Raw genomic sequence first — 26,075 nt, 5'->3', positions numbered from 1 at the left:
GTACACACGCAAGACAAGATCTTGTGATTACAAAATCAGATCAAAGTAACAAGAACTTCAGGTGAACAAATCAGCAATAAGATGCCCACGCAAGGCAATCAAAGAGAAAGCGGAAGATAGGAGGGAAGAGGGATGTGTCCTCCATAGTTCACGCGCCACCGCTGTTGCTTCCAGTGGTTGAGGGCGGTAGAGGCAGCGCATGGCGGCTAGGGTTAGGCGCTGGGTGGGGGAGGGATCGTGAGTGGAGGCAGAAGAGTCGAGGGCTTGAGGCGCAGGTCGGTCATCTAGTGGGCTACTGAAGAAAGGAAGGAATCTTACGGGAGAGGTATTGGGCTGTGGGTTGGCCCATTACGTAGATTTGAGTGCACGTGCCTGTGTATTCGGTTTCATCGGTCCTTTCGGGTAACAAAACCATGACACCGAATTACCCAAATTAATTTCGCTTTTTGGAACATGCTGACCGTACTAAAAACCAAAACTTTCGGTTTCGGTCTTTTTGGCTTCGGTCCCGGTTTATTCGGTTCGGTAGTTCGGTCCTCGGTTAATATGCCCACCCCTAACTGCCTCCACATGCCAAGCGACCAGATAAAAAAACTCTCTCACACAAATCTCACCCCCACCGTTACCCCTGGCTCTCGGTCGAGCTCCTCTCCCCCACGATCTCGTCGCCGCTGCCACCACCCACGCCGGCCGGTTCCGGCGATCTCCGGCCGCACGCAACATGCCCCCAAGCTCCGCCCCGCCCTCCCCTCCGTCCAGATCCATGCGTCAAGGTCAGCACCCTTACCCGCGGCTAGGGATTCGGGCGCCCCCGTGTTCTTGCCGCCGAGTGCCCAGGTCGGACCGCTGGCCAACGAGCAGCACCCCGCACATGCACGTGCCCAGGCCGACGAACAGTACGGGGATTGGCCACGGACGGAGACGAGTGCAGGCGCAGGAGCAGGAGAATCTGTGGCGGCGACGGATCTGGTGACCGTCGGGTCGGCTCGTCGTTCGTGGCCGGCCGGTGTCGCGGTGAGGCGCTGTCGTCCGTGGATTTCGGTGGCGGCTGACGGCCAATTGCTCTTGGACGCCGCTGCAGCTGCTCGTTTATGAATTTTCAGTAATGCGGCTAGGTATGCCAAGTGCGTTTTCTGAATTTTCATAAGTGCAACAGCCAAGTTCAGTTTTAATTAAGTGTAGTACTAGTGTAGGCTTTGGGATATCAGTTATAGTTCAGTGTAGTACTAGTGTATGACAAACGAATTAGATGTTAGCAGATAGATGCACAATTAGTTCAGTAATGTCAAGTTTAGTTTTCGTTCATTGTAGTGCTGCTCAAGTTGAGTTTGGTTCAAGTATAAAATTTTCTATTCATGCCTTAACTTGTTTCTTGTAGTGAAGTTAAGGCGAGCATTGGAACATTTTGATAGCTTAGTCTTTTTGGATGGTCCTCTATCTGTATAGCATTACAAGCAACAGCCACTTAGCCATGAGAGTCTTTCTAGATGGTACTCTATCTACATACTCTTACAAGAAACAACCAACGAGTTATGGTATATGTTTCCATTCTCAAAATAACTATCTTTGATGCTTCTGAATATTTAGCTTTCAAAATGACTTTACCGAATATGTAAGATCCTATGCCTATAATTTTACTTTTTCACTCTTAATTTTTGCAACAGTATGATACTCTATGTAGTTCCTCAAGATATTGTTCTTTATTAGGAGGAATCAAGGATTAAATTTACTGGAATAGTCTATTTTACACACACACACACATATTATTACTTAATACATCCATGTGAGATAAAAAACATACTAATATTTATATTTTTGATATAATATAAGTGCACCTGCTCATACTTTTCAATAAAATCACTACATTGGTTTGAAAGAAGAAACTCCTCATTTCCTTCCAATTTAAGACCGCACTGGAGAATATACATAACACATCTATTTGATTGGTGTTACAAATTTGCAAGTGCAGCAGCTTAACTGTCACTAATATATGAAATGTTGCTCTAAGTCTCTTATGTCACATGAATGAATGTTATTACAAAATTTCATTATAAATATAGTAATAAATGGGAAGTTGTCATGTCGACTATAATCACCAGTGATATTTATAATGACCAAGTGCTGTTACTGCTGCTGATTACTAGTAATACAACAATAATACATCTGCAACCAAGAGTTGAATTGAAATGACCTGACAGTAAAGGGTACAATGTTGGTAATAATCTGCTGTTCTTGATGCCTTCTTGCTTGCTTGCTTGCGAATGACCTGGGAATTACTCCTACTTGGTGCACAAACTTTGCTTGTTGCAATTTGCCTCAAAAGCTTGGATTCAGAATCTATAATAAGATTTGGTCATGCCTAGCATTGTATCCTTCTTAAGTTGGGTTTTCCCTAATTTCTAGGATTGGTCTCTTAGGTACTGTTTATAATTCATATATACTATGCTTCTGCTATATGCTTTTGTTTATGCTATTGTTACTTAGTGCTCTATAGGTTACTGTTATATTGCACTAATGCTCCAAGTCCTTTTGAGTTCCTAGTAGTGGTCTTGGTTCATTGTTTAATTCCAGGATTTGTGAGTTCCTAATAGGGAACACATGGACATGAAGCTACGGCGGCGACGAAGACGATATCGACATGGGGCTGCGGCGACGATGATGACGACGACATCGACATCGACACAGGGCTACGGCGGCGACGAAGACGACGACATCATCATGGCGCTGCGGTGGCGGCGGCGATGACGACATCAACACCATCAACACGGCCTTGTGGAGGCGCCGACGTCGACGACATCAACACGGCCTTGTGGAGGCGCCGACGTCGACGACATAGACGCGTGGCATATATTGTGTGTGTGTGTGTGTGTGCGTGTGCGTGTGTTAATTATCTACATCCGATATGTATGATTGATGATTGACTGTATGCATAACATGTATGTATTGTGAAATGCATGTCTAAACTGAAATAGATAGACTTTTATTTTTTTTAAATCCTAATTTGTTACTAGTAGCGTGGGTGTATCATAGAAGCGCTATTGCTATTCCTTTACTAGTAGCGTGGGTGTGGAATACTAGTAGCGTGGGGCACCAGCGCTACTGGTATGTCTGTTTAGCAGTAGCGTGGGGTAAAACACATGCTACTGCTAAAAAATAGCTGTAGCGTCATAACAGTAGGGTGGGAACCTATGCTACTGGTAGTCCAAAAACCCACGCTACTAGTAAGGTTTTTCCTAGTAGTGGATATATGAGAATATATAGGCGAAGAAACTAGGTCGGTGGAGTCACGAGGGACCCACAAGGGTGGGGGCGCACCCTACCCCTCTGGGCGCGCCCTTCGTCCTTGTGGCTGATATGTCTCCAATGTATCTATAATTTTTATTGTTCCATGCTGTTATATTATCATTCTTGGATGTTTTATAATCATTTTATAGTTATTTTATATCATTTTTGGTACTAACCTATTGACATAGTGCCAAGTGCTAGTTGCTGTTTTTTGCATGTTTTTTACATCGTAGGAAATCAATATCAAACGGAGTCCAAACACAATGAAACTTTTTATGGACCAGAAGACATCCAGTGGGCTGAAGAAGCACCTGGGGGGTGCTCCAAGGGGAGCACAACCCACCAGGGCGCGCCTGGAGCCCAGGCACGCCCTGGTGGGTTGTGCCCACCTTGGTTGCCTCCCGAACCGTCTCTTTACTCTATAAATACCCCAATATTCCAGAAACCCTAGGGGAGCCGACGAAAATCAATTCTAGCCGCCACAAGTTCCAGAACCACCAGATCCAATCTAGACACCATCATAGAGGGGTTCATCATGTTAATTGGTGCCTCTCCGATGATGCGTGAGTAGTTCATTGTAGACCTACGGGTCCGTAGTTAGTAGTTAGATGACTTCCTCTCTCTTTTTTGATTCTCAATACAATGGTCTCTTGGAGATCCATATGATGTAACTCTTTTTGCGATGTGTTTGTTGGGATCAGATGAACTTTGAGTTTATGATCAGATCTATCTTTTTATCCATGAAAGTTATTTGAGTCTTCTTTGATCTCTTATATGCATGATTGCTTATAGCCTCGTATTTCTTCTCTGATATTTGGGTTTTGTTTTGCCAATTTGATCTATTTAGCTTGCACTGGGAAGAGGTGCTTTGTGATGGGTTCGATCTTACGGTGCTTGATCCCAGTGACAGAAGGGGAACCGACACGTATGTATCGTTGCTATTAAGGATAACAAGATGGGGTCTATTTCCACATAAATAGATCTTGTCTATATCATGTCATCATTCTTATTGCATTACTTCGTTTTTCCATGAACTTAATACACTAGATGCATGATGGATAGTGGTCGATGTGTGGAGTAATAGTAGTAGATGCAGGCAGGAGTCGGTCTACTAATCTTGGACGTGATGCCTATATAATGATCATTGCCTGGATATCATCATGATTATTTGAAGTTCTATCAATTGCCCAACAGTAATTTGTTTACCCACCGTTTGTTTTTTTCTCAAGAGAAGCCACTAGTGAAATCTACGGTCCCCGGGTCTCTTCTTTAATATATTTACCTTTGCGATCTATTTTCCTTTGCCTTTATTTTTAGATCTATTAAACCAAAAATACAAAAATACCTTGTTGCACTTTATTTTATTTGGCGTTCGATCTATCAACTTATTAAAACTTTCTCACGTTTGTTTGCCAATTTCTGGCACCGTTACCTGTCGGATTTTGGGTTCCGACAAACCCTTGAGGTTCGAACTCTGGGGTGCGCACGAAGAACTCTCTCTCCCTAGCTCGCTCTCGCAACGATCTCAAGGCCTAGCTCGCGGAACCCAAGGAACAAGAGACACGAGGGTTTATACTGCTTTGGGCCACCGTTGTGGTGTAATACCCTACTCCAGTGTGGTGTGGTGGATTGCCTTGTAGGCTAAGGATGAACAAGTACAAGTGATGAACCGCCTCCTGAGGAGAGGTGTTCTTGAGCTTGGTGAGCTGGTGTGTGTGAGGGTGATCCAGATGATCTGTCCCTGATCAGTTGCCTCCTATGGTGGTGGCTAGTCCTACTTATAGAGGCCCTCACTACTAGGAAAAGGCTTATACATAGAAGTTTACTAGTAGCGTGTGTTTTGGAGCCCACGCTACTGATAATTAGCAGTAGCGTGTGTTACAAACCGCGCTACTGGTACAACTTAGCAGCAGCGTTGGTTTCTAGAGGGCACGCTACTGGTAAGTTAGCCACACCACACCCCCCGGCCAAAAAATAGTAGCAGCGTTGGTACCCTAACAAGCGCTACTATTAAGAAAATAGCAGTAGCATGGGGCCACTAAGAAGCGCTACTGCTACTTCTTCTATGTGTAATCTTTTACCAGTAGCGTGTTTTTTGGGCAAGCGCTATAGCTAGTTTTATGTACCAGTAGATATTTTGTCTGGCACACATAGCAGTAGCGCGCTTTGGTGCCCAGCGCTACTGCTATGCTCGCTAGCCAAAATATCTGCCACCTTTCCCCCCTTCTTCTTCCTCCCCCTTTCTTTCTCCCCCCTCCCTCTTGCACTTGCTTGTCCTTCAATGCTTCCCCCTCTTCTTTGCCCCTCCTTCCCCCTCCATTAATGCCCTCCCTCCTTTCTCTTCCTTGTTTTTGCCCCTCCTCCCCTTCTCTTCTTTGCCCCTCCACCACCCCCTCCATTAATGCCCTCCCTCCTTCCTCTTCCTTTCTTTTGCCCCTTCTCCCCTTCTCTTCTTTGCCCCTCCACCACCCCCTCCATTAATGCCCTCCCTCCTCCCTCTCATAGCTCTATCTAGAGCTACTAGCTAATTATAAGAAGGTGCTCGATATTCCTCTTGACAAATAGGTGAGCAAAAAAAGAGTTGTGCAAGAATGGAAATATGTGTGTTTGCGATTAGGACCGAAACTATGTGCGATATGAATATACCGAATTGCGTGTGGCATGTGAGTGACATGAGTTGCCTATGTTTTGCCGAAATGTCAATTCATTTCTGTTTCGGCAAATTTCGGGCAAATTCAATATGTCCTATGTTTAGGGAAGGTCATGCAGAATTTTTGTATGAATTTGATCCATGCATGCATATATACGTGGTTATAATATTTGCTCTGCGCGCAGGTGATCATGAAGGTCAATGGAAGGATGGTGGAAAGATACTGGCAATCCGCTGTGGATGATATGTATGAAAAAAGACTGAAGGATGTTTTATGTCCGTGTCGAGAATGCAAAGGAAGAGTCAGGCTCGACCCTTTTCAGGGTGGTAAATTCAAGGCGCACCTGCTCATGCATGGTTTCATGCATGGCCATACTCGGTGGATAAGTGAAGATGATGATGAGGAGGAGGAGGACGTCGACGGGGCAGGAAATAACGACATGGGGCCACCAGACGAAGAGATGACTGATTATGTGCCCGAAGAGGAAGACGGCCTCGGAAATGTCGATGGCGAAGAGGCAGTTCAAGGCGGAGAAGATGCAGACACGCCGCCGTCTTCGTCGCTACTAAGTTCAGCCATGCGGGACCCGCATGTTCGAGACTTGCTTCGCAAGAAGACGATTAGCTATAGATCTGCTTCAAGAGAGGAGGCCTAACTGGCGCAACTGGAGCTAGACTCGATGACTCCTTTGTATGATGGTTGCAATCCCGAGGTGACCCGCTTGAGTTTCACACTAGAACTTCTAAAGATGAAGGCAAAAAACAAATGGACATATACAAGCCTGGATGAGCTTCTGAAGTACCTAAAGAAGGTTCTTCCCGCGGGAAGCCTGTGTCCTACTAGTGTCGAGGAGGCAAAGAAAATTGTGTGCCCTCTTGATCTGCCACATATTAGATATCACACATGCATCAATGATTGCATCATATATCGGAACGAGCACACGGAAAAAACCATCTGTCCAAAGTGCAATGCTTCATGATATAAAAAGGCCGGAAAGAAAGCTCCACAGAAAGTTGTATGGTACTTTCCGATCACTCCGCGTCTACAACGGTATTTCGTAGATCCTAAGGAAGCAAAGCTTATGCGCTGGCACGCGGAGAGGGTGAAGCCAGATGACGGAGATGAGCCAAAGCTGAGACACCTCGCAGATGCTAGGCAGTGGAGAGCATTAAATGCTGAATTTGAATTTTTCACAAATGATCCAAGGAACATCGTGCTTGGCGCTAGTAGTGATGGCATGAATCCATTTGGCAACTAGAACACCAATCATAGCACATGGCTCGTGTTTGTATGGATGTACAACCTCCCCCCTGGTTGTGCATGAAGGAAAAATACATACACATGGGTATGCTTATTCAAGGGCCAAAACAACCAGGAAATGATATAAATCTGTATATCTCGGGTTACTGAAGAGGAGTTACAGACCTTATGGACAACGCCGGCCAAGACATGGGATGCAAGCAAAGGAGAGTATTTCTACATGAGAGCCGCGTTGATCACGACGGTGCAGGACTATCTCGGTTACGGCTATCTCTCTGGCCAGGTGTGCCACGGATATTGCGGATGCACGAGGTGCATGGATGATACAACTTCTCTGCAGCTATCGAAAGATGGCGGGTCTTCGAAAATCGTGTACATGGGGCATCGAAGATGGCTAGAGAAGGATGACCCATGGAGAAAGCATGGAGATCTATTCAACGGTAAGGCTGAGCATCGAGGTCATCCACGTAAGCGTAGTGGTGCAGAAATATATGAGTTATTGAAGAACTGGGAAGAGCGCCCCTCGCCGGGAAAGACGAAGAAAAAGGCGCCGGAGCCCCTACTGAAGATATGGAAGACGAGATCTGTTTTCTGGGACATGGAATACTAGCCCATACTCGACACGCCTCATAGCCTTGATCAAATGCATAAAAAAAGATATCCTTGAGAGTTTGCTTGGAACATTGATGAACATGCCGGAGAGGACCAAGGATGGGCCGAAGGCAAGAAAAGACTTGGAATTTTTGAAAATTAGGAAAGATCTCCAAATGCCCAGTAAAAGGTCGTCAAAGGAGACCGAGACGGAGACGGAGACGGAAGATAGGGGCAACAAAGTAAACAAGAAGGAAGAACAATATTGCCCCCCTCTTGCTTCACCTTAGATCCGAAGGAGGTCGATCAATTGTTCAAGTGCCTTGCCGGAATCAGAGTTAGTTCCGGATACTGTGGGAAGATAAGAAGATATCTGGACACTAAGAAAAAAAGGTTCAGTGGGATGAAGTCTCACGACTGTCATGTGATGATGACGCAGTTACTCCCGGTTGCACTTAGAGGGATTATGGACACACATGTGCGTGAGACGCTTATTGACCTATGTCACTTTTTTGATGCTATCTCTCGAAAGTCGATCAGTGTCCAAATCAGCCCCTTACGAAGCAATGCATAAACTAGGGTTTAAGCTTCTATCACTCTAGCAACCCATCATTTACTTATTACTTCCCAATGCCTTCCTCTAGGCCCAAATAATGGTGAAGTGTCATGTAGTCGACGTTCACATGACACCACTAGAGGAGAGACAACATACATCTCATCAAAATATCGAACGAATACCAAATTCACATGACTACTAATAGCAAGACTTCTCCCATGTCCTCAGGAACAAACGTAACTACTCACTAATCATATTCGTGTTCATAATCAGAGGGGTATTAATATGCATATAGGATCTGAACATATAATCTTCCACCAAGTAAACCAACTAGCATCAACTACAAGGAGTAATCAACACTACTAGCAACCTACAGGTACCAATCTCAAACTTAGAGACAAGAATTGGATACAAGAGATGAACTAGGGTTTGAGAAGAGATGGTGCTGGTGAAGATGTTGATGGAGATTTCCCTCTCTCGATGTGTCGGCGTTCTGGGAACGGGGGTCCCCAGACTTGCCTGCCTGCGGCCTGCGGCGTGGCTCAAGGGAGCCCAGCACGGCCCATCTTCATCAACACAAGACCCAAGACCCTCGCGAGGGGCCAAGCCTCGCGGGGCGGACGACGCGGAGCTTCCTCAGGCGCGGCCTCATCAGGCTGGCTCACGAGGAGGCGGAGAGATCAAGGCGGGGTACCTCACGAGGTGCCCATGACGCAAGCCATGACGACCAAGGGCGCCAGGCAGGCGCCAGCCCGCGCAGTGTCCTCCTTTCCTCTTTGGTGCAAAGGGGGCAAGCGCAGGCGAGAGGATCAAGCAAAGGCATCCATTTCGGTGCAACGAGACCAAGACCAACTCCGCGACAAGTAGGAAGTCATTGTAGAGCCCAGGATGGCGTCACCACCAGAGCCTTTGGCAGGCGAGGACCAACTTTAGTCAGGATAAGTGTACCAGATGTTCCCCTTCAAAATGGCCAACTGTTGGCGCCCTTCCCGCTCAATATTTGGGAGGAAGCCCAGGGCCTTTGTCTATAAATAGGACTAGCCACCCCCAGGGTAGAGGCATCTAGATTGAGCAATCCAGAATCAGGGCAAGCAGAGAAAGAGAGAGAGAAGGGCGACTGAGCTCCTCCTAGCAGTTCATCGCCCCAGCTAAGAGCAGACCCTCGCGAGGCTGTTCTTCCTTGTATTGTTCATCATCATCAGCCCAAGAGGCAATCCACCACACCACAAACTAGAGTAGGGTATTACACCACAATGGTGGCCCGAACTAGTATAAACCCTGTGTCTCTTGTGCAGTTCTTTCGTTAGCTTAGATCTTTGCGAGGCGGAGAGGTAGAAGGCGTAATCTCCGCGCGCACCCCAGACTTCGAACCTTAAGGGTCTGCCGGAACCCGAAATCCGACACGATGAGAGGAGTGTTGGTGATGATGATGGCGACGATTTCCCCCTCCCGGAGGGAAATTTCCCCGTCAGAACAGCTCCACCGGAGCCCTAGATTGGTTCCGCCTCGTGGCGGCGGAGTCTCGTCCCGTAAGCTTGCTTATGATTTTTTCTCGGACGAAAGACTTCTTATAACAGAATATGGGCACCGGAGGGCCAACAGGTGGCCCACGAGGCAGGGGGCGCGCCCAGGGGGTAGGGCGCGCCCCCACCCTCGTGGCCAGGGTGTGGGCCCTCTCTGCTACTTTCTTCATCCAATATTTTTTATATTTTCCAAAAATAACTTCCGTGGAGTTTCAGGACTTTTGGAGTTGCGCAGAATAGGTCTCTAGTATTTGCTCCTTTTCCAGCCCAGAATTCCAGCTGCCAGCATTTTCCCTCCTTATGTAAACCTTGTAAAATAAGAGAGAAAAGGCGTAAGTATTGTGACATAACGTGTAATAACAGCCCATAATGCGATAAATATCGATATAAAAGCATGATGCAAAATGGACGTATCAACTCCCCCAAGCTTAGACCTCGCTTGTCCTCAAGCGGAAGCCGAAATCGATAAATATGTCCACATGTTTAGAGATAGAGGTGTCGATAAAATAAAATACGGACATGAGGGCATCATGATTATTCTCATAACAGCAACATATATGAATATTGTCATATGATTTCTTATGCTCAAGTAATAATCTATTCACAATGTCAAGTATGAATCAGAAACTTCATTGAGAACCAACAGACTATAATCTCAGTCATTGAAGCAATTGCAATTTATCATAACATCAGAAAGAGTATATGTCAGAGCTTTTCAGCAAATCCACATACTCAACTATCATTTTAGTCTTTCACAATTGCTAACACTTACGCAATACTTGTGGTTACGGAGTTTTAATCGGACATAGAGAAAGATAGGGGCTTATGGTATTGCCTCCCAACTTCTTACCTCAAGGGTAAATGTCAACAATAATAATTCATGCTCACTCATATCCAATTAGATATATATATCAGGATCGTACCAACATACTGTGCTTGCCAAAGGATAAAATATAAAAAGGAAAGGTGAAGATCACCATGACTCTTGCATATAGAAGATAAAAGTAAAAGATAGGCCCTTCGCAGAGGGAAGCAGATGTTGTCATGTGCTTAACGGTTGGATGCACAAAATCTTAATGCGAAAGAACGTCACTTTGTATTGCCACTTGTGATATAGACCTTTATTATGCAGTCCGTCGCTTTTATTACTTCTACATCACAAGATCGTATAAAGCTTATTTTCTTCCTCACTAATAAATCATACATATTTAGAGAGCAATTTTTATTGCTTGCACCGATGACAACTTACTTGAAGGATCTTACTCAATCCATAGGTAGGTATGGTGGACTCTCATGGAAAAACTGGGTTTAAGGGAATTTGGAAGCACAAGTAGTATCTCTACTTGGTGCAAGGAATTGGCTAGCATGAGGGGGAAAGGCAAGCTCAACATGTTGGATGATCCATGACAATATACTTTATCTTAGATATAAGAAAACATAACCCATTACATTGTCTTCCTTGTCCAACATCAACTCTTTAGCATGTCATATTTTAATGAGTGCTCACAATCATAAAAGATGTCCAAGATAGTATATTTATATGTGAACCTCTCTTTCTTTATCACTTCCTATTAATTGCAACGATGAACAAAACTATGTTTGTCAACTCTCAACAACTTTTAATCATCATACTCTTTATGTGTGAAGTCATTACTATCCATAAGATCAATATGATCTCCTTGTTTCTTTTTACTCTCCCCCTTTTTTTCTTTCTTTTTTCACTCAAGATCATAGCAAGATCATCAAGCCCTTGACTCAACACTAATCTTTATTATATAGCTCACAGACTTGATTACATAGAGAGATCATAAAGCAAAACTCACGACTAGATCATGCTAAAACTTTATTCTACTAGATCAAAATATTACTAAAAGGATCGAACTAAGAAAAATGGTAAAGATAGGAGTGTGATGGTGATATGATACCGGGGCACCTCCCCAAGCTTGGCAGTTGCCAAGGGGAGTGCCCATACCCAAGTGATTATGTCTCCTTCTTCTACTGCCGGAGCTTGATCCTCCCTAGCCTTCTTGATCCCATCATCTTTGTTGATCTCCCCGGGTTCTTCGCTCTTCATATCTATCTTCATTAGCCAAGCATCATTGTCACCATTGTTGGAGGAGGGGGACGACATGATGCTTGGCCTTGACAAATCTCGCAGAAAACAACTCGAAACGAAAACAGGGGATAATTGCGTGATATGGGAGTCAAAACCTTTGGGAGATTATATAATGAATTTTTACCGAGCAAAATACGTATTGTGCAAGAAAACGGAGTCCGGAGAGCGCACGAGGTGCCCACGAGGTAGGGGGCGCGCCCAGGGGGGTAGGACGCGCCCTCCACCCTCGTGGAGCCCTCGTGTCCTTCCCGGACTGCTTCTTATTTTTTTATTTTTCTAAATATTCCAAAACGGAGAAAAATTGCCATTAGAACTGTTTTGGAGTCGGTTTACTTACCGTACCACGTACCTATTCCTTTTCGGAGTCTGAAACATTCCGGAAAGTGTCCCTTATGTATTCCTCCAGGGTTACGGTTTCGATAACATTGGTTTCAACATTTATGGGATTACCTGAGATATAATGTTTGATTCTTTGACCGTTAACCACCTTCGGATTTGTACCTGCGAAGTTGTTGATTTTTATGGCACCGGAACAATAGACTTCCTCGATAACGTATGGGCCTTCCCACTTAGAGAGAAGTTTTCCTGCAAAAAATCTTAAACGAGAGTTGTGTAGCAAAACATAATCACCTACATTAAACTCACGCTTTTGTATCCTTTTGTCATGCCATCTTAACTTTTTCTTTGAATAGTTTGGCATTTTCATAAGCCTGGGTTCTCCATTCATCTAGTGAGCTAATGTCAAATAACCTCTTTTCACCGGCAAGTTTAAAATCATAGTTGAGCTCTTTAATAGCCCAATATGCCTTATGTTCAAGTTCGAGGGGTAAATGATATGCTTTTCCATAAACCGTTTTATACGGAGACATACCCATAGGATTCTTATATGCAGTTCTGTAAGCCCATAATGCATCATCAAGTTTCTTGGACCAATTCTTTCTAGACCTATTAACAGTCTTTTGCAAAATTAATTTGAGCTCTCTATTACTCAATTCTACTTGACTGCTAGACTGTGGGTGATATGAGGATGCAATTCTATGATTAACGTCATACTTAGCAAGCATCTTACGGAAAGCACCATGAATAAAATGTGAACCACCATTAGTCATTAAATATCTAGGGACTCCAAACCTCGGAAAAAGAACTTCTTTAAGCATCTTAATAGTAGTGTTATGATCAGCACTACTAGTTGGAATAGCTTCTACCCACTTAGTAACGTAATCAACAGCAACTAAAATATGTGTATATCCATTAGAGGCAGGAAACGGTCCCATATAATCAAAGCCCCAAACATCAAATGGTTCAATAACAAGTGAATAATTCATAGGCATTTCTTGACGTCTACTAATATTACCAATTCTTTGACATTCATCACAAGACAAGACAAACTTACGAGCATCCTTGAAGAGAGTAGGCCAATAAAAACCGGATTGCAATACCTTATGTGCAGTTCTATCTCCAGCGTGGTGTCCTCCATAAGCCTCGGAGTGACACTTGCGTAGGATCTGTTCCTGTTCATGCTCAGGTACACAACGTCTAATAACACCATCTACTCCTTCTTTATACAGATGTGGGTCATCCCAGAAGTAATTTCTTAAATCATAGAAAACCTTTTTCTTTTGCTGATATGTGAAACTAGGTGGTATAAATTTAGCAACAATGTAATTAGCATAATCAACATACCATGGAGCAGTACGAGAAGCATTTACGACATTTAATTGTTCATCAGGAAAGCTATTGTCAATAGGTAGTGGGTCATCAAGAACATTCTCTAACCTAGACAAGTTATCTGCAACGGGGTTCTCAGCTCCCTTTCTGTCAACAATATGCAAATCAAATTCTTGTAGCAGGAGAACCCATCTAATAAGTCTAGGTTTAGCATCTTTCTTTTCCATAAGATATTTAATAGCAGCATGATCAGTGTGAATAGTTACTTTAGAATCAACAATGTAAGATCTGAACTTATCGCATGCAAATACAACTACTAAGAATTCTTTTTCAGTAATAGCATAATTTCTCTGGGCAGTGTCTAGAGTTTTACTAGCATATTGAATAACATTTAATTTCTTATCAACTCTTTGCCCTAAAACAACACCTACAGCATAATCTCTAGCATCACACATAATTTCGAAGGGTAAATTCCAATTAGGTGGCTGAATGATAGGTACAGAAATCAAAGCTTTCTTAAGTATTTCAAATGCTTCTACACAATCATCATCAAAGACAAAGGGTATATCTTTTTGTAATAAATTAGTCAGAGGCCGAGAAATTTTTGAGAAGTCCTTAATGAACCTCCTATAAAACCCGGCATGACCAAGGAAACTTCTTATACCTTTGATGTCCTTGGGACATGGCATCTTCTCAATAGCGTCAACTTTGGCTTTATCAACTTCAATACCTTTTTTCAGAAATTTTATGCCCCAAGACAATGCCTTCATTAACCATAAAGTGACACTTCTCCCAGTTCAAGACAAGATTAGTGTCTTCACATCTCTGCAAAACTCGATCAAGGTTGCTTAAGAAATCATCAAAAGAAGATCCATAGACGGAGAAATCATCGATGAAAACCTCGCATATCTTTTCACAAAAGTCAGAGAATATAGCCATCATGCATCTTTGAAAGGTAGCAGGTGCATTACATAAACCAAAAGGCATACGTCTGTAAGCAAAAGTACCGAAAGGGCAAGTAAAAGTAGTCTTTGATTGATCATCAGCTGATACAGGTATTTGAGAGAAACCATTATAACCATCTAGAAAGCAAAAAATGTGTATGTTTGGATAATCTTTCTAGCATTTGATCAATAAAGGTAAGGGGTAATGATCCTTTTTAGTAGACTTATTTAATTTGCGGAAATCAATTACCATCTTATAACCTGTAATAATTCTTTGCAGGATCAATTCATCTTTATCATTAGGAACAACAATAATACCTCCCTTCTTAGGGACACAATTGACAGGACTTATGCATTCACTATCAGCAACGGGATAAATAATACCTACCTCGAGAAGCTTTAGTATTTCCTTTCTTACCACTTCCTTCATCTTAGGATTCAGCCTTCATTGGTGATCACGAACTGGTTTGGCATCTTTCTCCAAATTTATTTGATGTTGACATAAAGTGGGACTAATGCCCTTAAGATCATCAAGAGTATATCCAATGGCAGCGGGGTGCTTCTTCAGAGTTTTCAATAATCTCTCTTCTTCATTCTCTGAAAGGTTAGCACTAATAATAACAGGATGTATCTATTTTTCATCAAGATAAGCATATTTAAGAGTATCGGGTAAAGGTTTAAGCTCAAACACGGGATCACCCTTGGGTGGAGGAGGATCCCCTAGAATTTCAACATGCAAATTGTGTTTCAGAATAGGTTCTTGTTTAAAGAATACTTCATCTATTTCCCTTCTTTCATTCATAAACATATCATTTTCATGGTCAAGCAAATATTGTTCTAAAGGATCATTAGGAGGTACGGCAATAGAAGCAAGACCAATGATTTCATCTTTACTAGGCAATTCATCTTCACGGTGTTGTCTACTAAATTTAGAGAAATTAAACTCATGAGACATATCATCGAGACCGATAGTAACAACATTCTTTCCGCGGTCTATCTTAGCATTAACAGTATTCAAGAAGGTTCTACCAAATATAATGGGACAAAAACTATCTTGTGGGGAACCAAGGACAAGAAAATCAGCAGGATATTTAGTTTTTCCACACAAGACTTCAACATCTCTAACAATCCCAATTGGTGAAATAGTATCTCTATTGGCAAGCTTAATGGTAACATCAATTTCTTCTATCTCAGCAGGTGCAATATCATGCATAATTTCTTTGTATAAGGAATGAGGTATTGCACTTGCACTAGCACCCATATCACATAAGCCATGGTAACAATGATCCCCTATTTTAACAGAAATAACAGGCATGCCCACAACAGGTCTATGCTTATCTTTAGCACAAGGTTTAGCAATTCTAGCAGTTTCATTGCAGAAGTAAATAACATGCCCATCAATATTATCAGCCAAGAGATCTTTAACGATAGCAATATTAGGTTCAACTTTAACTTTCTTAGGCGGTGTGTAAGTTCTAATATTACTTTTACGAACCACAGTTGAAGCTTTAGCATGATCCTTTATCCTAACAGGAAAAGGTGGTTTCTCAACATAAGTAGTAGGAACAATAGGATCGTTATAAGTGATAGTCTTTTCTTCAACTTTAATAGGTTCAACTACTTTTACTTCTATGGGAGGATGATATTTAAACCACTTCTCTTTAGGGAGATCAATGTGAGTAGCAAATGATTCACAAAAAGAAGCTACTATCTCAGAGTCAAGTCCATATTTAGTGCTAAACTTATGGGAAACATCGGTATCCATAAGAGATTTAACACAATCAAACTTAGGTGTTATACCTGACTCCTTACCTTTGTCGAGATCCCAATCTTCAGAGTTGCGTTTAATTCTTTCCAATAAGTCCCATTTGAATTCAATAGTCTTCATCATATAAGAACCAGTACAAGAAGTATCAAGCATGGTGCGATTATTTTCAGAAAGCCGAGCATAAATTTTTTGAATAATTATTTCTCTTGGGAGCTCATGATTGGGGCATGAATATAACATTGATTTAAGCCTCCCCCAATCTTGAGCGATGCTTTCTCCTTTGTGAGGCCAAAAATTATATATATAATTGCGATCACGATGAAGAAGATGCATAGGATAAAACTTCTGGTGAAATTCCAACTTCAATCGCTTATAATCCCAAGATCCGGTATCATCACATAGCCTATACCATGTCAATGCGTCTCCCTCCAAAGATAAAGGGAAAACCTTCCTCTTAACAACATCACCGGGTATACCTGCAAGCTTAAATAATCCACAAACTTCATCCACATAGATTAGGTGTAAATCAGGATGCATTGTTCCATCTCCTGCAAAAGGCTTAGCTAGCAGTTTCTCTAACATACCCGAAGGAATTTCAAAGCAAACATTTTCATCAGGTTCAGTAGGTTGACGAGCAGCTCTTTGCTCTTCTGGACGGGGTGAAGATACCCCGAACAAGCCCCTCAAAGGATTAATTTCCATAGTAACAAGTGATAGTAAATTTCAGCACAGTAAATAAAATTTTCCTTACCAAGTTCCACTCACCAAAGGCGCTTCACTCCCCGGCAACGGCGCCAGAAAAGAATCTTGATGACCCACAAGTATAGGGGATCTACCGTAGTCCTTTCGATAAGTAAGAGTGTCGAACCCAACGAGGAGCAGAAGGAAATGGCAAGCGGTTTTTAGTAAGGTATTCTCTGCAAGCACTAAAATTATCGGTAACACGTAGTTTTGTGATAAGGTAAATGGTAACGAGCAACAAGTAATAAAAGTAAATAAGGTGCAGCAAGGTGGCCCAATCCTTTTTGTAGCAAAGGACAAGCCTGGACAATTTCTTATATAAAGGAAAACACTCCCGAGGACACATGGGAATTATCATCAAGCTAGTTTCATCACGTTCATATGATTCGCGTTCGTTACTTTGGTAATCTGATATGTGGGTGGACCGGTGCTTGGGTGCTGCCCTTACTTGGACAAGCATCCCACTTATGATTAACCTCTATTGCAAGCATCCACAACTACAACAAAAGTATTAAGGTAAACCTAACCATAGCATGAAACATATGGATCCAAATCAATCCCTTACGAAGCAACGCATAAACTAGGGTTTAAGCTTCTGTCACTCTAGCAACCCATCATCTACTTATTACTTCCCAATGCCTTCCTTTAGGCTCAAATAATGGTGAAGTGTCATGTAGTCGACGTTCACATGACACCACTAGAGGAGAGACAACATACATCTCATCAAAATATCGAACGAATACCAAATTCACATGACTACTAATAGAAAGACTTCTCCCATGTCCTCGGGAACAAACATAACTACTCACAAATCATATTCGTGTTCATAATTAGAGGGGTATTAATATGCATATAGGATCTGAACATATAATCTTCCACCAAGTAAACCAACTAGCATCAACTACAAGGAGTAATCAACACTACTAGCAACCTACAGGTACCAATCTCAGACTTAGAGACAAGAATTGGATACAAGAGATGAACTAGGGTTTGAGAAGAGATGGTGCTGGTGAAGATGTTGATGGAGATTGCCCTCTCCCGATGAGAGGAGCGTTGGTGATGATGATGGCGATGATTTCCCCCTCCCGGAGGGAAATTTCCCCGGCAGAACAGCTCCGCCAGAGCCCTAGATTGGTTCTGCCAAGGTTCCGCCTCGTGGCGGCGGAGTCTCGTCCCATAAGCTTGCTTATGATTTTTTCTCGGACGAAAGACTTCATATAGCAGAAGATGGGCACCAGAGGGCCAACAGGGGCCCCACGAGGCAGGGGGCGCGCCTAGGGGGGTATGGCGCACCCCCACCCTCGTGGCCAGGGTGTAGGCCCTCTCTGCTACTTTCTTCATCCAGTATTTTTTATATTTTCCAAAAATAACTTCCGTGGAGTTTCAGGACTTTTGGAGTTGCACAGAATAGGTCTCTAGTATTTGCTCCTTTTCCAGCCTAGAATTCCAGCTGCCGGCATTCTCCCTCCTTATGTAAACCTTGTAAAATAAGAGAGAAAAGGCATAAGTATTGTGACATAACGTGTAATAACAGCCCATAATGCGATAAATATCGATATAAAAGCATGATTCAAAATGGACGTATCACCCCTGCCGTAGGCCTCGAGCTTCTTCTTGAAGGTCCTAGTCTTGAGGCCTCTCAAGACCTCTGTGTTGGCGTGCTCATCTTGGCCATTGCTCCTGGTGTGTGCCACTGAGGCGTAGCATATCTGTGTTCCAAGGTTAGCACAATATGTCTTGAAGAGGCTACTAGTGAACCGCGAGCCGTTGTCGGTGATGATGCGGTTAGGGACCTCAAACCGGCTCACGAGGCCCTTGATGAACTTAACTGCAGACCCAGCTAGAATGGTGCGGACGGCTTCCACCTCTGCCCATTTGGTGAACTTGTCAATGGCTACGTAGAGGTAGCGGTAGCCCCCAGGCGCTCGAGGGAATGGACCCAGGATATCCAGCCCCCAGACCGTGAACGACCACAATAGTGGGATAGTCTGAGGCCCTGGGCAGGCTGGTGGATTTGCCTGGCATGGAACTGGCAGGCCTCGCAGGATCTTACCAGCTCGGTTGCATCGTTGAGTGCTGTGGGCCAGTAGAACCCGCTGCAGAATGCCTTGCCAACCAGGGTGCGCGATGACGAGTGATGCCCACAATCTCCGCCGTGTATGTCAGCTAGCAGCTCGCTCCCCTGCTTCCTGGAGATGCACCGCAAAGAAACATCATTTGGTCATTTTCTGTACAGCTCACCATCCTGGATGCAGTATGCCGTAGCTTGTCGGGCCACGCACTCCGCGTCCTCCTCCTTCTCCGGCAGCATTCCTTGCACCAGGTATGCCCTGAACTCCTCGGTCCAGCACCCCTCCTGAGGTTCGAGTGCCAGGAGCAGGCACACTCCTGAGGTCGGTCCATAGGCAGGGGCTCCCGAGGCTGGTGGCAGGGAAAGTTCCTCCTGAGATGGCACAGGCTCCGTGACCGGGGGGGGGGTCTCTGAGGGCTTGAAGAGTCGCTCTTCGAAGACACCAGGCTCTTGGGGCTGACGCCTTGACGCCCTCTTAGCGATTTCATCGGCTTCCTTGTTTGTGCCGCGGGGCACATGCTGTATTTCCAGGCCCAAGAATTGCTTCTCCATCTTGTGCACCTCCGTGAGGTATGCCTCCATGTGCTCGTCCCTTGGCTCGTACACCTTGTTGGAGAAGTTGATGAGGAGTTGAGAGTCGCCCTTGATGGTGAGACGCTTCACCCCCAAGGCTGCTGCAGCCTTGAGGCTGGCGATCAACCCCTCGTATTCCGCAATGTTGTTGGAGACCTTCTCGCCCCGCTGGAAGCAGAGCTGCACAGCGTAGTATAGCTTGTCTTGGGTGGGTGAGATGAGTACAGCACTAGCCCTAGCGCCTTGGCGTGAGAAAGCACAGTCGAAGTACATGACCCGGCCATCTGGCACTTCGCTTCCTGGCGAGAGGGATCAGCTCTCGCCTGCTTCGGGCTCCGGAGCGTCAGTCCATTATGCCATGAAGTCGGCGAGGGCGGCTCCCTTGATGACCCTGGTTGTGCTGATCTCCAACTGAAATGCCTGCAGTTCGATGTTCCATTCGGCGACTCTTCCCACAACGTTGGGGCTCCGGAGCACCCTCTCCGGTAGGTAGGCTGAGACGACCTTAATTGGGTGGCCCTGGAATTAATGACGCAGCTTGCGCGAGGCCACCAGGAGTGCGAGCAGAAGCTTCTGTGGCATGGGATATCATGCCCTTGCATCCCGCAACACTGTGCTGACGAAGTACACCGGGTTCTCAACGAGGGCGGGAGCGTCGATGGAGCCCGAGGCCTCCAGAGGTTGGGGCGCCTCCTGAGGTGAGGGGACCTTAGGAGCTTGGTCACCCATCGGGGCCTCCGCAGGCCCAAAAACACCGTCTTGTAGGGCCTGATCATCTATGGGCATTGTCGTGGCCTTAGAGGCGCCGTCTTGGCATCGCATCATCCCTGCTGAAGGTGCGACATTATGAGGCAGGCTCTTGGCATGGCGCTCCTCCCGGACAGCCACCAACACCGCGCTGGCGGAGTGAGGTGTGGCGGCCAGGTAGAGCACCAGGGGCTCGAGGGGACGAGGCGCTACCATCACCGGTGGGCTGGTCAGGTATCTCTTGAGGTCTTGAAACGCCAGGTCGGCCTCCAGGGTCCACTCGAACGGGCCCTTCTTCTTCATCAGCTTGAAGAACGGCAGGGCGCGCTCTCCCAGCTTGGAGATGAAGCGTCCCAGCGAGGTCATGCAGCCTACGAGCTTTTGCATTTCCTTGAGAGTTTGCGACGGGCTCATGTCGGTTAGCCTCGATCCCCCTGTGCAACACAAGGAAGCCCAGCAACTTGCCAGAGGGGACACCGAACACGCACTTCTCTGGATTGAGCCGCAGGTCCACCTGGCGCAGGCTGGCGAAAGTCTCCTCCAGGTCCTGAATGAGGGTCCTTGCCTCCCGAGATTTTACCACGATGTCGTCGACGTAGGTTTCAGCATTTCTCCCGAGCTGCTGGCCTAGGTTGATGTGCATCAGCCACTGGAAGGTCGCCCCAGCGTCCCGCAGTCCGAATGGCATGCAGGTGTAGCAGTATACCCCACACGGGGTCAAGAAGGCCATCTTCTCCACGTCCTCCAACGCCATCTTGATCTGGTGGTAACCCGAGAAAGTGTCTAGGAAACACAGCAGGCCGCACTCAGCGGTGGAGTCTTTGGGCGGAAGCGGGAACGGGTCTTGTGGGCAGGCTTTGTTGAGGTTGGTGAAGTCGACGCACATGCGTTCCTTCCCGCCTTTCTTGGGCACGACGACGGGGTTCGCAACCACTCCGGGGTCCACTCCTATGGTGCCCTCCCTTCTCATGCAAACGTGAAGGGCCCCCGTTGTAGGGTGTTGCAATATGTTCATGGTTCGCTTATGGTGGGTTGCGAGAGTGGTAGAAGCTTAAACCCGGGTAAGTGGGGTATGACGTATGGGAGTAAAGAGGACTTGATACTTAATGCTATGGTTGGGTTTCACGACCTTAATGATCTTTAGTAGTTGCGGATGCTTGCTAGGGGTCCAATCATAAGTGCATATGATCCAAGTAGAGAAAGTATGTTAGCTCATGCCTCTCCCTCATATAAAATTACAAGAATGATTACCAGTAATTGTTATCGATTGCCTAGGGACAAATAACTTTCTTGTTGACACAAACCATTTTTCTAAACACCTAACTTTTATTATCTTACAAAGTACTTCTAGTTTTATTCTTGCAAAGTAGTTCTAGCATCACACCTACAAAATAGTTTCATACTTGTTTCCGATAAAGCAAATGTCAAGTGTGCGTAGAGTTGTATCGGTGGTTGATAGAACTTGAGGGAATATTTGTTCTGCCTTTAGCTCCTCATTGGGTTCGACACTCTTATTTATCGAAGAAGGCTACAAACGATCCCCTATACTTGTGGGTTATCAAAACCTTTTTCTGGTGCCGTTGCCGGGGAGGAATAGCGTGGGGTGAATATTCTCGTGTGTGCTTGTTTGCTTTATCACTAAGTAATTTTTATTTTGTGCTCCTATTTTCTATCTTTATTTATGGGTAGGAAATGCAAAATACCAAAAAAATAGTTGTACCTGCTAAACCAATGGTTGAAGAACCACCCAAAACCTATCATACTACTGAAGCTTTCTACTTGGATCATCTTCGATCCATTTGTGCTCGTGCTGAAAACCCAACTAGCTTAATTGAGGGAAAATCATTAGATGAGCATGCTTGTTTTATGTGACACCGTTTATCTCAAAAAGGGAAACTTTTACAACATCAAATTAATACTATGCAATGCTATGCTTGGAATTTATGTGAATTATATGATTTTACTTATTGTTCTGAAGACCCTAAGAAACACCTTCCCTACCAATGTGAGTTTATTGATAATGGAATCGTATCTTCTTATGCCAAAGGTATTTATAATTACTTTGATATTGAACAAATTGAAGAATTTGTTGCTTTTAAGGTGCTTATGAAATTGCTTCTTTGATTGAAAAGTATGATGCTACTCTTTACAAATCTGAAAATCTTTCCATACTTAAATATTGTTATGATAATTATGCTTCTAATTCCTATGTTAAACCATATATTGAGGACTCCTCCGCTGTCCAAGAAGAGACTAACATTTTGCAGGAGTCTATGGAAGAAGAAATTGATGAAACTACGAGTTCATTGGATGAAAAAGATGACGAGGAGAGCGAAGAACAAATGGAGAAAGAGCGGATTGATCACCCATGCCTACCTTATAATGAGAGTAACTCTTCAACTCATACATTGTTTAATTTCCCTTCGTTCTTACCAAAAGTGGAATGTTATGATAATTGCTATGATCCCGTTGATTCTTTTGAAATATCCCTTTTTGATGAACTTGATGATTGCTATGTTTGTGGCCATGATGCCAATATGAATTATGCTTATGGAAATGAACTTGCTATAGTTCCTTATGTTAAGAATGACATTGTTACTATTGCACCCACACATGTTAGTCCTATTATCTCCAAACTGCACTATATTGGAGAAGTTTGCACTTATTAAGGATTACATTGATGGGTTGCCTTTTACCGTTGCATATGATAATTTTTATGAATATGATATGCATGTGCTTGCTGCTCCTACTTGCAATTATTTTGAGAGAGGAACTATATCTCCACCTCTCTATGTTTCCAACACGATAAAATTGCAAGAAATTGCTTATGCTATGTATTGGCCTTTACTTGATGTGCATGAATTGTTCTTTTATGACATGCCGATGCATAGGAAGAGAGTTAGACTTTGTAATTGCATGATATATGTTGCTTTGTGCTCATTACTAAATGACAAATCATTGTTAATTAAAATTGGCTTTGATATACCTTGGGATCCGGGTGGATCCATTACTTGAGCACTTTATGCCTAGCTTAATGGCTTTAAAGAAAGTACTACCAGGGAGACAACCCGAAAGTTTTAGAGAGTCATTTCTTTCTGTTGAGTGCTTTTATAAAGTTTAAAAACAAAAAAAATATAGAGGGGAACTTAAAAACCTTTTCACAAAAGAGAACGATTGGAAGTTATGCATTGGAGAAGTGAGGGTCGACCTTGAACACTTGTGTTCATGCTCATGGGAACAATGTAGAATTTTTCATGAAGATTCTCACGAAAATAATTATCCCCTTGTACAATTCCATTGTATTATAAAAATAATGTACTAAGGTTTGCCTTTAGGATGATTAAATTGCTTGTTGGTTTGTGCGGTGCAAAACAGAAACTTTGGCTCTAGTGCTCGATTTTACATTTTTTACAGGAACGTCAAACGGTTCTGAAACTTTTTGTACTGCCTTTCTATACAAAATGTTTATTTTTTCTATTTTTTCAGAATTTGTTGAGTTACAGAAGTATGGTGGATGTTCAAATCTTTGCAGAATGTCCTGTTTTCACAAATTGCTATTATAGCTTCATTATTTGCGTATGTTTGAATTCTTGTTGAAGCGTCCTTGACTTGGGGCCATATAATTGTGATAGCATACAATGGGTAATGTTTGTTTATAATTATACAATAATGTTACATCAATACATGGTGGGATTTCATTGCCATATTCACTAACCCCGCCACTAAAAGTTCGGTTAAGTTTTGTGTGGATGAAGTGTTCAAAGATCGAGGAGGTCTCGATATGAGGAGAAGGAGGAGCGGCAAGAGCTCAAGCTTGGGGATGCCCAAGGTACCCCAAGTAAATGTTCAAGGAGACTCAAGCGTCTAAGCTTGGGGATGCCCCGGAAGGCATCCCATCTTTCTTCAACAAGTATTGGTATGTTTTCGGATTCGTTTCGTTCATGTGATATGGGCAAATCTTGGAGCATTGTTTGTGTTTATTTTTCATTTTCATTGTATGCACCATGCTGGTATGAGATAGTCCATGGTTGATTTATAGAATGCTCATTGCACTTCACTTATATCTTTTGAGTGTGGCTTTATAGAATGCTTCATGTGCTTCACTTATATAATTTGAAGTTTGGATTGCCTGTTTCTCTTCACATAGAAAACCGTTGTTTGAAGAATGTTCTTTTTGCTTCACTTATATTTATTAGAGCATGATCTTTTATAGAAAGAATTAAACTCTCATGCTTCACTTATATCTATTTAGAGAGTCAACAGGAATTGGTCAGTTGCATGATTAGTCATAAAATCCTACATAAAACTTATGGATCACTGAATATCATATGTTTGATTCCTTGCAATAGTTTTGTGATATAGAGATGGAATATGTGGGTGGTACTAGTAAATGGTTGTGTTTAGTAAGAATATTGGTGTTAAGGTTTGTGATTCCCGAAGCATGCACGTATAGTCTCTCGTTATGCTATGATGTTGGAGCATGATTTATTATTGATTGTCTTCCTTATGAGTGGCGGTCGGGCATGAGCGATGGTCTTTTCCTACCAATCTATCCCCCTAGGGGCATGCGTAGTAGTACTTTGCTTCGAGGGCTAATAAACTTTTGCAATAAGTATATGAGTTCTTTATGACTAATGTGAGTCCATGGATTATACACACTCTTACCTTTCCGCAATTTGCTAGGCTCTACGGTACCGTGCATTGCCCTTTCTCACATCGAGATGTGGTGCAAACTTCGTAGGTGCATCCAAACCCCATGATATGATACACTCTATCACACATAAGCCTTATTATATCTTCCTCAAAACAACCACCATACCTACCTATTATGGTCTTTCCGTGGCCATTCCGAGATATATTGCCATGAAACTTCCACCGCTTCCATTTGATGACTTGAGCATTCATTGTCATATTGCTTTGCATGATCTTATAACTGACATAGTAGTTGTGGCTCAGCCACCATTCATCATTTTTCATACATGTTACCCTAGATCATTGCACATCCTGGTACATTGCTAGAGGCATTCATATAGAGTCATACTTTGTCATAGGTATCGAGTTGTAATTTTTATTTCTTTTGAGTTATAAGTAAATAGAAGTGTGATGATCATCATTATTCATTTTTAGAGCAGTGCCCCAGTGAGGAAAGGATGATGGAGACTATGATTCCCCCACAAGTCGGCATGAGACTCCGGACAATGAGAGAAAAAGAAAAAAAGGGAAAAAAGGAAAAAAACAAAAAGAAAGAAAGAAAAAAAAACAAAGAGAGAATGGGCATTGTTAGTATCCTTTACCACACTTGTGCTTCAAAGTAGCACCATGTTTTTCATATAGAGAGTCTCCTATGTTGTCACTTTCATATACTAGTGGGATTTTTTTATTATAGGATTAGATGCACACCCACTTAGTTTCATATTGAGCTTTCATACACTTATAGCTCTTAGTGCATTCGTTGCATGGCAATCCCTACTCCTCGCATTGATATCGATTGATGGGCATCTCCATAGCCTGTCGGTTAGCCGCGTCGATGTGAGAGTTTCTTAGTTTTTTTCTTCTCTATATTTACCCCTATCATCATACT

General features: G+C 43.5%; 1 long non-coding RNA gene across 1 annotated transcript; it reads left to right on the top strand.

Moving 5' to 3' along the window:
• The first annotated feature begins 581 nt into the window (after positions 1-581).
• Positions 582-2,951, top strand: LOC123087199 (uncharacterized). Its single transcript, XR_006441270.1, has 2 exons — positions 582-1,115; positions 2,592-2,951. It is a non-coding gene; the product is annotated as an uncharacterized lncRNA (long non-coding RNA).
• The last annotated feature ends 23,124 nt before the right edge of the window (positions 2,952-26,075 follow it).

Source organism: Triticum aestivum, chromosome 4A (assembly GCF_018294505.1).
Source record: "Triticum aestivum cultivar Chinese Spring chromosome 4A, IWGSC CS RefSeq v2.1, whole genome shotgun sequence".
In the NCBI taxonomy this organism is placed as follows: Eukaryota; Viridiplantae; Streptophyta; class Magnoliopsida; order Poales; family Poaceae; genus Triticum; species Triticum aestivum.
The sequence above is the reverse complement of the archived record's forward strand: the minus strand, read 5'-3'. Positions and strand labels throughout refer to the sequence as shown.